Consider the following 13,438-nt stretch of genomic DNA (forward strand, 5'->3'; position numbering starts at 1 on the left):
TTTCTCTTGTTTTATAGTTTGGCTTGAGCAAGGAAGAGAAACTAGGTGATCTTTAAACTTGTGGGTCTGATTTATTTCATTTAACTTTACAGTCTCAAAGTGCATCCATTTTCCTACAAATAAGTCAAGTTTGTCTTTCTTTATGGCAGAGTAGTACTCTGTTTGGTATAAATACCACATTTTCTTTACCACTTCATATGTTGGTGGACATATATGCTGCTTCCAAGATTCAGCTATTGTGAATTGCGCTGCTATCAACATGAGTATTCATATAATACTGTAATAAGATGTCTTTAGCTATTTTGGTAGGATACTTAGAATAGGAATAAATAGCTCAAATGAAATTTCTACTTTTAGCATTTTGATGGCCGGGGATTTAGCTCAGTGGTTCCACCACCTGCCTTGCAAGCATAAGGTCCCGAGTTTGATACCTGGTACCAAAAAAAGAAAAAGCATTTTTAAGGAATCTGCATACTGATTTCCACAGTGGTTGTACCAGTTTACACTTTCAATGAACAGTTTACCAAAAAACATACAAGGGTTCCTTTTTCCCTCACAGCCTGGCCAGCCTTTGTTATTATTTGATTACTCGATGAAGACCCTATTTTTGAAAATAGCATGTACATAAAAGTATTGCTACCCTATTTAGGAATGTTATAAGATTATTCTTATTAGCTATGCCCATTAATATACTGAAATTATTCAGATGTATACATAAATTTTATTTTTGTGAAACACTGAGCATCAGAAACTTACTTGATTATTGAATCTCCTTTTTCTAATACTCAACTCCATACCTTAGAACAAATCTTGTTTGGCAGGACTTATTCAGATGATGCAATACATTTCATGATACATCTCAAAGAAGTAGAAGACCATAAATTACTCATTCCAACTTGGCCATGTACATTCAATAGCTTTCTGATGCATTCTTTCTTTCAATTTTAGTCTATATTTAAAGAAGTGTTATAAAATCAAAACACAATAAATTTCTTTGCCAGCTGTCATTAAATTGTCAGTAATGACTTGCCACTATACACTAAACTCTCAGAGAGCAATATTTCTAAATAAGGACACAGTTGGGGTTTCTCATGGGGCATTACTTCTTTGACAGGGACTTAATTACACATTGCATATTTTTTACCCCACTCTCAACTTCTGCCTTATTTCCATATTTGATTGTCTGTTGACTATTATTATTTTATTATTATTCACATGTCTTGAGGCTTCCGTGTTTCTATGTTTGCAGGAGTTATATATCATAATCTCAGCAGTTTGTATAGTTTGGTGAACACAGTGTTTATTCACCAAATAATGAATTACTATTATTTAGTCAATGTACTTGAGTTGGAGAACTGAAGATTGAGTTGTCATTTTCATAAGATAAATATTCAAATTTGTTTATTAATAAGTGCAGCTACTAAAAAATTCATTGTAACATAAAGTCTGTTAGAAGTTGTTTTTCCTAAACTAATCAGCATTAGAAAACTTTTTAGTTCCCTAGGCTACTGAATGAATCTATAGTTATTATAACATGGAAGAAAAAGACTGAAATTGATGAATAAGGTTAGTAGTAAAGATCTCTGTATGTTTCCTTTCATTTCACATATATTGGCAATGTCCCAAATGCAATTTATACAACTGAACTGAAAGTCCACTTATAGCACATAAATCTTGGTAACACTTTGTGAAAACACAACTATCAATTTTAAATATTTAATAAACAGAGAGTCAAGTTGGAAAAGTTGTGTCATATTTTTGGAATTTTTAGTTAACAGTGGTTGCTACTATCTTCTCTTAGGTATATTTTTTTCTTCCTTTCCTTGCATACTATTTTGTTTACTCCTAACAATTTTCATTAAGGTTAACATTAAACATCATTTGTGGCAGTATTTGTTGTAGGATTTTTTTTTCTATACTTCTATATTTTTAAATGTATCAGCTATTTAATTAGGTTCTAGGAACAAATTTGAACACAAATTTGTGAGAATATATTCATTTGCAAGAGCAAAATTGATCATATGTAGCCCTAGAGCTGAGGAAAACCTTGGACTTATGGCAAAATTTCTAAGTCTACCCCTCCATAATAACTTTGCAGTGCTCTATCATCTCGTGTTTCTCTTTGTCTATGCGGAAAATCTCCTTCTCCTGGTGTCTGGACATCCACAGCTGCTTCCTCTTGAAAGGAGCAACAGGGTGGTGTTTTGGGATTCTCATGTTGCTGAGAGCAGTTTTTGGCAATAACAAGTTTCAGGATTTGTTCTATTCAGAAGAACTCAGTTAAGAAAAGAGGTCCCATTCACAACTAACAAACCACTCCTCAGCTGCTTCAGAAAAACCACTATTTTCTCTATATGGTGCCCAGTGAGGATGATCAAGATGGTCCCAGGACGGATTCTTACCAGCCACGTGAAGAGTTCTTTGCCGTGACTCAATAGCTTTTCAGGCACAACTTCAGTCGGGTAGCATCTAGAAATTTTACGAAGCTTAACCACTTGTGTACTACTATTCTTGTCTCTACAAACTGGCTCTGTGATAACAAGAATCTTCTTTTGCTTTTCAACCTTGCATTCAGCAGCTGAGTACTGTGCTCCTCTTGTACAAAGCCTTTCTAACATATCGGGAGTATCTATGAATTCCTCTAACCATAACCAGATGTGGTCTGCAGTGGGGCTTCCCCTTGTCGGAGTTGTACATTGGAGTTACTTTTTTTCATTTGTTACCGGGGATCGAACTGGGGTCCTTGAGCTAAATTCCCGGCCCTGAGTTACCTTTTTAATGATCAATGCTAGTGGCAACAGATTTCTTGACTGCAGGTTTCTTCTCTTTCCTATCTAGCTTCTTAGCTTTATTGGCCCCCAGTCCAAGATGGGAAAGAGCAACATAACTGTATTTACCAAGGGCAAAATCATTAAATTTTAAGCTGTGAGTTTGAAAAATCTTCAGCGGAAAATTAGTGTATAATAGGTAGATTATCTACATTTTCCGTGACCTTAGAAAATGATATCCTTTTGTTGGACTGCAATAACAAATGTTCAAATGTCTGCCACTCCATAAAAATGTATTATATCATGTTTCTTTCTGTAAGGACACTTTATGGAAATTAAGATTGTTACATATTCAAAAGCATCGATGGCCCTGAGGTAACCCGAGAAGAAGTATTGAATAAAGTGATCATGTTGATGAGGATCATGGCAACAGATCAATTGGATTGCTACTTTGAAAGCAAAGCCAGTCTGAAAATTCTGTGACATTAAAACCCATGAAGGAGTTTCCTATCTAGTGATATCTCATTTGGAAAAGTCATCAAAATGCAGAGGGCAAAATTTTGAGAGCACTACTAATATTGAACATTAGCTCTTTTGTCAATTCTGTGTGGTACAGACCTTCAACATTTTAGCATTAAAAACTTTTGAGGTTTATAATATGGACTAAGAGCACAAATAATTTTAATTCAAAGAACTATGATCTAAAGAAGTGAAATATATTTTAAATTAAAAAAATTGGCTAAATGGGTGCTAAAGAGAAATTCATATATTCGCAAGTGGTAGATCATTAACAACAACGTGAGGAATGAGAAGAAAGAGCTACAGCTGCAGGCATTTGGTCTAAGAAGTCTCTTAGAGTACTGCCTATTCCTGTCTGATATTCTGTCTCTACGTTAGCGGCCCTGATGCAATCTTTCATTTTCTCACAAGTAAATTGTACTAATAAGTGGACCAAAAATAAATTGTTGATTATTTTAAAGATTAATTGAAATAGTTTATTTCTTTTAAATTTTATTGGTTCATTTTAGGTATACATATAATGAGATTCATCACTGGAGACTTGTACCTTTGCATAATATATCTTGATTCTTATTTTTCCCCATATCCTGCCCTCCTTTCAACCCCTCCATCCTTCCGTATTTATAGTCTTTGTTTCCATTTATTTTCATTTTCTCATATTAATTCCATTCCACTTTCCTTTTCTCTCTCCTCTCCTTACCCCTTCTTCTTTGTACCTTTTCTTCCTATTTTGCATTATCTATTATACATTTTGATCCTTACTTACACTTTCAGTTTTTCATACCAGAGAAAATATTTGGTATTTACAAGTGTGTCCTATTTATTTCACTTAAAGAGTATCACCTCACTGTGCATCCATTTAGCTATAAATGCCTCTAATTTCTCATTCTTTATGGCTGAGTAGTACTTTTATATTGAAATAATGTCTGTAAATACTTCTGAAGCATAAAATATATCTAATTTTAAAAATTGTTACTTAATATATTTATATACAAATAGAGGAAACAGCTTAAGAAGTCCAAATTATCCCTCATTTTTCTACAAATCTTCTGTAGATAAGAAAATTTAACATTGCCAATGAATTTATTTCTATTGAAGAAATCACACATTAAAATAGAAGTATTTGGAGTTGCAAGATACCGACTTATTCAGTATAACTTTTGTGTGAGGATTTTACTTTAATTATTTTCAGATGAATGTATTTTAGAACATGTATTGTTATTTTCCTTTCTTTTCTTTTTTATAATCTAAAGTTTGAGACACTAATGAAGTCAAGCAGTGCTATATACAGTACAGTATTTTTGAAAATGTTGGCAACATGTTGTCACTGTGTAGGGAGATGGGGCTATGAAAGAGCAGAAATCACGAGAGGAGCTATCCAAAGTATCAAATTTTCAAGTATAAAAATTAAGACACGGATATTCTGAAGAGCCACAAAGTAGTTGGAGATAAAACTAACAAGGATCAAAAATTGAACAGAACAGACTTTTATTTATCCTTGTGTGTTTTTTTTTTTATATGGGAAAGGATGAAAAGCCAAGTTTTTTACAGTAATTCTTTATTTTTCTGGCAAAAATGACTTTGATTAAGGTTATATGTAAAGAATGCTTATTGTTTTAACTTACTTAACCATACATAACTTACTTAACCATACATAACTAATGAACTCACAGTTTTACCTGTATGTTTCAAAATTAAGCATAAGAAATACATATAAGGCAACTCGATTTATAAACTTTAAAATCCGCATTTATATCGGAGTGTATGACTCCTAGATTCTGCTGAATTTACTTCTAAGTTAGAAAATGTATATTAATGATTCTGTATAATGAAAATTATAACATAGATGGCTTATGTCACTTTATTAGGTGAAATAAAATTAGCCTTTTGAAAGCTGGAAAGGATGATTTATTTAGTGGGGTGAAAAAGGTTAAAGGATTCACACAATTATAATAACTAAAGCAAATTAAATGGAAATGATACAAAATTACATTTAGCATCATGAAGTATAGCAAAACTGTCATCATTACAAAGCAAAACTCAAATTATGTCACCCCAATATTTTTATATTTAGGTGATATGTACATACCATACAATTTTTCTTATATCTCCACTGGAGTAATGAAATGGTCTATAAGAATTTTCTTCTCCTCATGTCCTCTAGGAGACTAAATCCTTTAGAAAAATAAAAATTTTTTCTATTTGAATTGCTCTTAGATTCTCAAAATTTTCTAATTAATCTGTCTTGTCCGAATCTCTGACTTTTGCCAATTTTACTGTTAATGGTTGCATGTTGTTAAAATTTAGTTCTGAAGGTATAATTGATAAGGAATTTAAATCACTGTTGATCTATAGAGGTAGAGAACTGGCAAGGTAACTAAAAATGTTTCTCAAATCTCTGTTATTGAAATAATTTGTTAGCATAGAAAAAGTAGGAATTGTTCTGGAACACATGTAGTAATATGCAATTCATTGCCACCATTATTAAACTATGAAATTATTACTTTGTCTAAAAAGGATTACTTTATATTTCATTTTTTAATAGTTACATCCAAAATGTCAATTAAAGATGTTTCCATATATTTCTATTAGATTTGTTTTTAAACCTATACATTTCTTGGATGTTTTTTAAATAGTAAAGTGAATTTTAGAATTAATTTTTGTTAAACTTCATATATTTCAGATGTAATAATGCTGAACTAAGCATGAAGTTGTGAAATCTGTGGATTAATACATCTGTGATTATTCAGCTGAGTGAAAAAAGAGCAGAAACTTGGAAAATTAAGAATATCCATATTATTTTGTGTTTGATACATTTTTTTCCTTAAATTTGCATGGATTAGTGGTTGGCATGGATTGTTCAGAGAGTCTATTGGAGAGACAGAGTTGTATGTAATGTTCATTCCATCTTGGCATGGATATTAAAAAGACAGACATGCTCCCTTTATTAATCAAAGTTAGGATCCTGGCGGTGGCGGTGGTGGGAAGTGTGAGTGAGATAACACCTGTAGTTCAACGTAAGGTATCCAAATTTTACTTCCTTGAATTGAAGACAAATAGAGGTTTTTCATACATCCCACTGGCACCTGGGAAAGTTAGAGCAAGGGGAGGAAGGGACTGTGCAAGGCCTCGGGAGGCCTCAGAAGGCCTGATCATGGCAGCTCACTCGCAGCAGACACAGAAGGTGCACTCAGCAGTGCCCTGAGCACAGTGACGGGCAAGGCCAGACAGACCGAGTGGGGGCTGCTTCCAGCATCCGGAATTTCTACCTCAACATTCAAGGGGTGCTGGGTGCAGAGAAGAGAACAGGTCTATTAATTCTTTCCCACAGGGAAAGGTGGGTATAATAAGGAAGTGGTGAGAGCTAACACGTTCTTTAAAACCGTGCATGACATTAAATTCCTAAAACAATATTTGCTATCTTGTCACTTTTTAAAGTAAAAAGGCACTCAAAATATAAAGTCACATTGACAGTTTATGAGGGGTGTATTTTGATAAAAGAGAATTTATTCATTTGTTTACTTATGCACATTGATTATAAAAAAAAAGAGTGGCTTTCATTTTTACATATTCAAACATGCAGCTAAAATGCTTAGATCCTTTCATCACTCCATTACTCAGCTTCTCCTTCCCTGAGCCATTCTCATTTTCTAATAGTCTCCCTATTTTCAAGTTATCTTTCTAAATGATTATTTTCTTGCCAGGCGTGATGGTGCATGCCTGTAAGCCCAGCACTTGGGAGGCTGAGGCTGTGAGTTCGAGACCATCCTTTGCTACATAGTGAGTTCCAGGTGAGTTTCAAATACGTAGTGAGACCCTGTCTCAAACAAAACAAACAAAAAAAACAAACAAAAGAAAAACAAATAAATTGTTATTTTCAGATACCACATATAAAAGAAAGCATGCAATATTTGGATTTCTGACTCTGGTTTATTTAATATAACAAGTTAATTTGTAGTTGTGTCCATTTTTGTGAAAAATCAATATTTTTTATATTTTCATCTGAAAGAAAGTCCTGTTTCAAAAATGTTTTCAATAACTTAATAAGAAAAGAAATATTCCAGCTTAAATTGAAGAGCATACAATAAGAGAAATCTTTATATTTAGTGTAGTGTTAAATTGCTGTAAATTTTAAATTACTACATTTAAACTGTATTATTTGACAACTTTGCATTAACCAAGAACATAAAAGTCAATTTGGGTAAGCATGATAAAAGTAAGATTAATGCTGATTTAAACTTATTAGAGCAAATAAAAACTGCAAATCTGTTCAATAAAGGGTTGGAAGGGTTCCTCAACAGTACTGGATGGAGAGAGCATCACAGTGAGGACCTGCAAACAAGAAGAGGCATCCACTGAACATGCTGACATGTGAATAACACAATGGAATGGCTCCGCAGAAATGAACACAGCACTGTTTTCCCCAAAGATGACATTTGACCTTACACAGCATATCTTCCTGTACTGTGAAACATAGGGAGTAACATTTCATTTGTATATAGAAGAGGAAAAAAGAAGGGTTTTTTGAAATTTACACAATTTTTGAAGAAATTTTGTTATAAGAAGGGACTACTTTAGAATCTTATTTATTCCACTATGTTGCTTTTCACAACTCATATTTGTATTGACTGAATGACTTTAGATAGATTGTTCCCTGGAATTAGTTTGTTTATATTAAAATTAGATAATAAATATTCACCAAACAACAACCATATCAGATAAAATCTACAAGAGTTGTTATGACCAAAATGTGATAAAATATGTTAAGTATCCACGATGTTAGCTTTAACAAATGTTAGCTATTCTTTACTCTCTTTAAGGCAAAATTTGAGGAAAAGACTAGATTGCTCTTTTGTACTGAAGAAAACTATAAAATAAATGAAAAAAAGCAAGTATTCCAGCTAACATGAATCATGTCAATTTCTATAATTTGTAAAACAATATGGCAGTTCACTTCTATCCATATACCTAAGATATTGAAAATGACTTCATGCAAAATTCTTTATACATATGTTCACAACAGCATTATACATAATGTATAAGCTATAAACTCAAATGTCTATCAAGTGAAAATGAATATTTAAAAAGTGACAACCATATATACATATAATGAGATATTATTCAACTGTGAAAAGTAAGGTATTGGTATGTGCTACATCATGGGAGAATTGTGACATTATGCCATTTGAAATAAGGCCACATATTTTGTATTTAATATCATTTCCACCATCAAAAAATCTAAATGTATAATAGATGAAAGATAGACAAGTGATTTTCAGAACCTTTGGGTGAAGTGATTGATTTTGTAGTTAATAAAATTATTATGGAAATAGTGGTTATGACTATACAATCTGGTGAATAGTCTGAAAATTAGATATACATGTAAAGTCTTTTAAAAAATGAATTATGTTTTTCTGTGATCCCATTACAAAGATTTAAAACTACCAGGCCGGAGATTTAGCTCAGTGGTTCCACCACCTGCCTTGTAAATGCAAGGACCCGAGCTTGATCCCCGGTACCAAAAACAAACAAAAACAAAAACAAAAACAAAACAAAACAAACAAACAAAAAATACCAGAAAATATATACAAAGCATATTTCTAGAAATCTGGCTAAGTATTCAGTTCATGATTTTCATGAATAGCCATCAATAAATGTTGCATGTTGTTTGATAAAATGGCAGCAGCACACTAAATATGTTTACCCTTTAGTAAGTATTGGGATAAAATCTTTACATTTGTTTTGTATGTTATTAGTGTTTCAACCTATTACGGTAGATTCAATTTTTTTTTTGTTCCAAAGATGAAAACACTAAAGCTAAGGAATAAAATGATGTGCTAAAAGTAGTGACAATTTTTAGATTTAGAAACTGTGAAATGAATATACTAATACATAAAGCATGGTCTCATTTTGATTATCAAATGGATAATATAAAATGATTAGGACAAATGGCAATATAATTGAATCTGTATAATTCACAATTTTATTTATTGAATAAAGTTACGTTTGGCCCAATATCACTCTGCGTGTTTCTGTGAAGGTAATTTTCAGAAGAAGTTAGCAACCTAATTCATCAGAGATTTTGAGGAAAGCAGATTGCCCTCCATGCTGTGTTGTGAGCTTGATTCAATCAGTTTAAGTACTTAACACAAAGATTGATTTACCGCTCCAGAGGTGGAAAGAGTTCAGCCTGTAAATTCAGATTGCTCTTGTCCCTCATACTTCCAACCTGCTAGTCCACCGTACACGTTTTGGGCTTACCAGACTCCCGCATGATCTTTCAACTTCTTAATGCTCTCTGTAAGCATACGTAAAGGTGCATATGTGTTATATAATTATATATATTCGAAATAATATATGATGTACAATATATTATAATACATTCACATATGTATAAATACACATACATGCATATAAAAGATATGCATCTACATATATATTCTACTGCCTGTGTTTCTTCAAAGAATCTCAATTAATACCCCTAACACATTTTTGCTCTTATTAAAAAAGCAAAACCAAACGGCTAAAATTATATTTCAAAATAACATGCAAAAAACAAAGTGATTTTGCCAGGTATGGTGGCACACACCTGTAATCCCAGCACTCGGGAAGGCTGAGGCAGGAGGATCGCTGTGAGTTCGAGGCCATGCTGGGCTACATAGTGAATTCCAGGTCAATATAAAATACATAGTGAGACCCTGTCGAGAGAGAGCGAGAGAGAGAGAGAGAGAGAGAGAGAGGTTTACACACATATATAATGTACACATAGACAATTATATATAAAGATTCATAAGGATTAAACAATGGAGAAGTAGATTCAGACTAGTTTTTACACATTTGTGTATCCTAATTTGTCTCAAGAGGCATATATTGATTTTGTAGTTTGAATGAAAAATCCCGTAAAATATTTAAAATTAAATATTAAATATTTTTAAAAAGATTTAAAAAATCAACAAAGCCAACAACAAGATTGATAAAGAGTCAGGAAAAATCTACATCATGTGATTTTGGAGACACAACAATTATTAGAACCAGGGCCATTTTTGACACTGAGATATTAGGAAGAAACAGATAGTTTTTACCCAATATGGGCATTGTATAGAGAATTGGTGGGCAAAAAAATCAACATAATACTGAAATTAGCAGTCCTTTTTTTTTCTGAGTCCTCTCTTGGTTCCTAAATACCATCTCAAGCTAATGAATAATATATTTAAGTAACTTAGAAATTCCTCCTGTATACAAGTGTTCAAAATGAAACACATAACCATCCAGAAAGCCTATTTGAAATGCCTTATTAAAACTACTAAGAAGTTCTTCGGCTCATATTTTGATTATTAGTTGAACCAGCAGAGTAGATTTATTTTGAGATTTGTCTGACCTCTATAAAAAGTTCCCCTAATAAACTGTACAATATTTCTAAGAAGTAAAATGATTTCTTCCTTAGGTTTTCAAAGTCTATAATTTCTTTTGCTTTAAACCATATCTGAAAACTAATTCCTGGTGAAAAGTCTTGCTAAAAGTCATACAGCAAATTGATAGCAAAGCCACAAATAGAATCTAGCAATTCTTATTTTCAGCACCGGACTTTAATCATTGAACCAGACGAGTTGCCACTTTCTCTGACTGATCACCCTTAGCATTTAATCCTTCTTCTGAGATTCCCATTTATAGAGATGACATAATTCAAAATTTCTGCATGGTTCATATGACAGACAAATGCATGTGCAGGATTAATTTGCTGAGGATAACTAAAATTACAAAACTGAAATGGTCTGGGAGAATAAACCCAAAATGTGTTTGATATTTCAGAATGGAAAAATGCCAGGAAAATGACAAGATATGGAGTGTTTCATTACAATAATCTCATGGCCTCCCTTACTCTGTCAAATACACCTAGTGTCTGGAAAATAAATGGTAAGGAGATGTTTACCAGAGATGCTGATGCATAAAGATGTATTCAAAAACACGGAACACATTTGTATCAGCTCAAATGCTAATATTCTCAAAGCTGCGAAGGCAAAATATTTTGTGTCCTAAACTTAGTACCCCAAGCTTCATAGAACGATGTAGAAAGTGAAGTAGCCAGAGTGACACAGAGCATGGATTCCAGGGTGTTGTGTGATGGTCTACAAGGTGTGGATGTAGCTGCATGCTCTTGAATTGAAGTTAGGAATGTCTGCTGCTTTTTATCCTAAAACGCAGTACTGGATAACGTTGATTTTTTTTTTTTTGTCATCAACTTAACAAGGGAACGCAGAATAAAATGCTGTTAAAAAGCAACACATTTCAGATGGAGTGGTGATCTTTTATATATAATAGAGGTCATTAAGGATAGAAGCATATTATCTTACCTTTCCTTTTTCTCTATTTTTTATTCTGCATTCACTCATCTCCTTTAATAGCTCAGAAAATTAAAACAGTCTTCTGAACATTCACAGTGAAACAACCATGTCTGATTAAATCTCTGATGAATTGAAATTGGAAGACATCCAATATCAAGTCTAGGTTAAACTGCATCATATTTTCTAGATGTAGCTTCATGATGGTGGGTATATATAGGTACAGTGTTTGTGTGTGTGTGTGTGTGTGTGTGTGTGTGTGTATGTGGATGTGTGGGTGTGTGCGTGTGTTTTCCACTTATTACTAATAGGATTTTATTTATAAGTTGAAACATAAGTTAAAGTAATACCAGTGGCAGAGACTGTGTGTGTGTGCGTGCGTGTGTGTGTGTGTGTTTGTGTGTGAGGTGGGGGATGAACCCAGGGCCTTATGCATGCCAGGCAAGTGCTCTACCACTGAATAACACTCCCAGCCTTATGACTTTTATTAATTAATTAATTAATTAATTTATTTTTGAGACTGTGTTTCACTAAATTGCCCAGACTGGCATCCTCCTCTTCAGCCTCCTTAGTAGATAGGATTAGAGGGGTGTGCCATTGTGCCTGACTATGAAATGAAGACAATTATCGTATCAATTAGAAAAATCCTGCCTCGATACATATTTTGTAATGTTTAATTGATTCTCTTCACACTAGCAAAAAAGCCACTTTGGAATTAATCTTTGCAAAGTCTGCCTTGTGAAAAAGGTGCTGCTTTGCTGAAGAGGTTAGCATAACTGCAGCTCTTTGAACCACCGCTCTGCACCAAATGGAGTCATCCATGTAGTTCTCACGCTATTTTAAATCTCAACTTTTTCTGCATTTAAATGATCATTTCCAAAGTTGTTTGCTATTCATTTTTATTTTTAGTGTCTATTGCTTGAATAGCATTTTTTAGAATTTACTCTCCTTATATAGTTATATCAAATAAGATTTCATCCTCAACCTGCTTTCTACAATTGAGAGAAAGGGAGAAAGAGACAGTGTGTGTGTGTGTGTGTGTGTGTGTGTGTGTGTGTGTGTGTGTGTGTTTTCTTAAAAAAAAATCTGTTTTCTGTAGGTGTGCAGGTTTACTTCAAGGAAATTTAACTTCATTGCTCTCTGTTTCTGCTTTCATGCCCATTACTATGATGTTTTGATAACTACACCTTTGTAGTATGTATTGTAGACATGCAGTATGAAGCCATCTGCTTTGTTTTTTTTTCCTCAAGATGACTTGGCTACTATTTTTGTGGTTCTACATACATTTTACAATTGTTTTTCTCTAGTTCCATGAAGAATGTCATTGGTATTTTAGTAACGATTTCTGTTCTCTGCGTTGGACAATCCATTTGAAATTCTGATATAGCTATCAAACTCACAAGTAGGATTAGAAAGTTTGATAAATGGATTTCTTTTTCAGGGAATAGTTAGACTTGCAATACAACCATCAGAGGCAAACTGTGGGGCACCTAAATTTATTAGAAAAAGACCAAAGAGCCTAGCAAATGGAATGGCCTTGAGAGGCAGGTGTTGCACACAGCAGGTAAAGTATTATAGGAGGAAAAGATTGAGGATCAATGTCAAATATTGTTGGAAGTCTAGTAAATTGAGGACACAGAACTGCCCATTAGATTTGGCTTAGTGGAGACGGTGTGAACTTGGAAAGAACAGTTACAATGGAGACTTGGAAATGAAAGTTTGATCATTATCAATGAAGAAGTAAAAAAGATAAACTGGGCATGATGGCACACACCTGTAATCCCAGCCTCAGACATGTGGGTCAGGGAGAAG

General features: G+C 33.4%; 1 pseudogene; it reads right to left on the bottom strand.

Moving 5' to 3' along the window:
- Positions 1 to 2,029: 2,029 nt before the first annotated feature.
- LOC117285108 lies at positions 2,030 to 2,697 on the bottom strand (annotated as a pseudogene).
- Between the last annotated feature and the right edge of the window lie 10,741 nt (positions 2,698 to 13,438).

This window comes from Fukomys damarensis, unplaced genomic scaffold (genome assembly GCF_012274545.1).
Source record: "Fukomys damarensis isolate Sample0158 unplaced genomic scaffold, DMR_v1.0_HiC HiC_scaffold_6, whole genome shotgun sequence".
Lineage (NCBI taxonomy): Eukaryota > Metazoa > Chordata > Mammalia > Rodentia > Bathyergidae > Fukomys > Fukomys damarensis.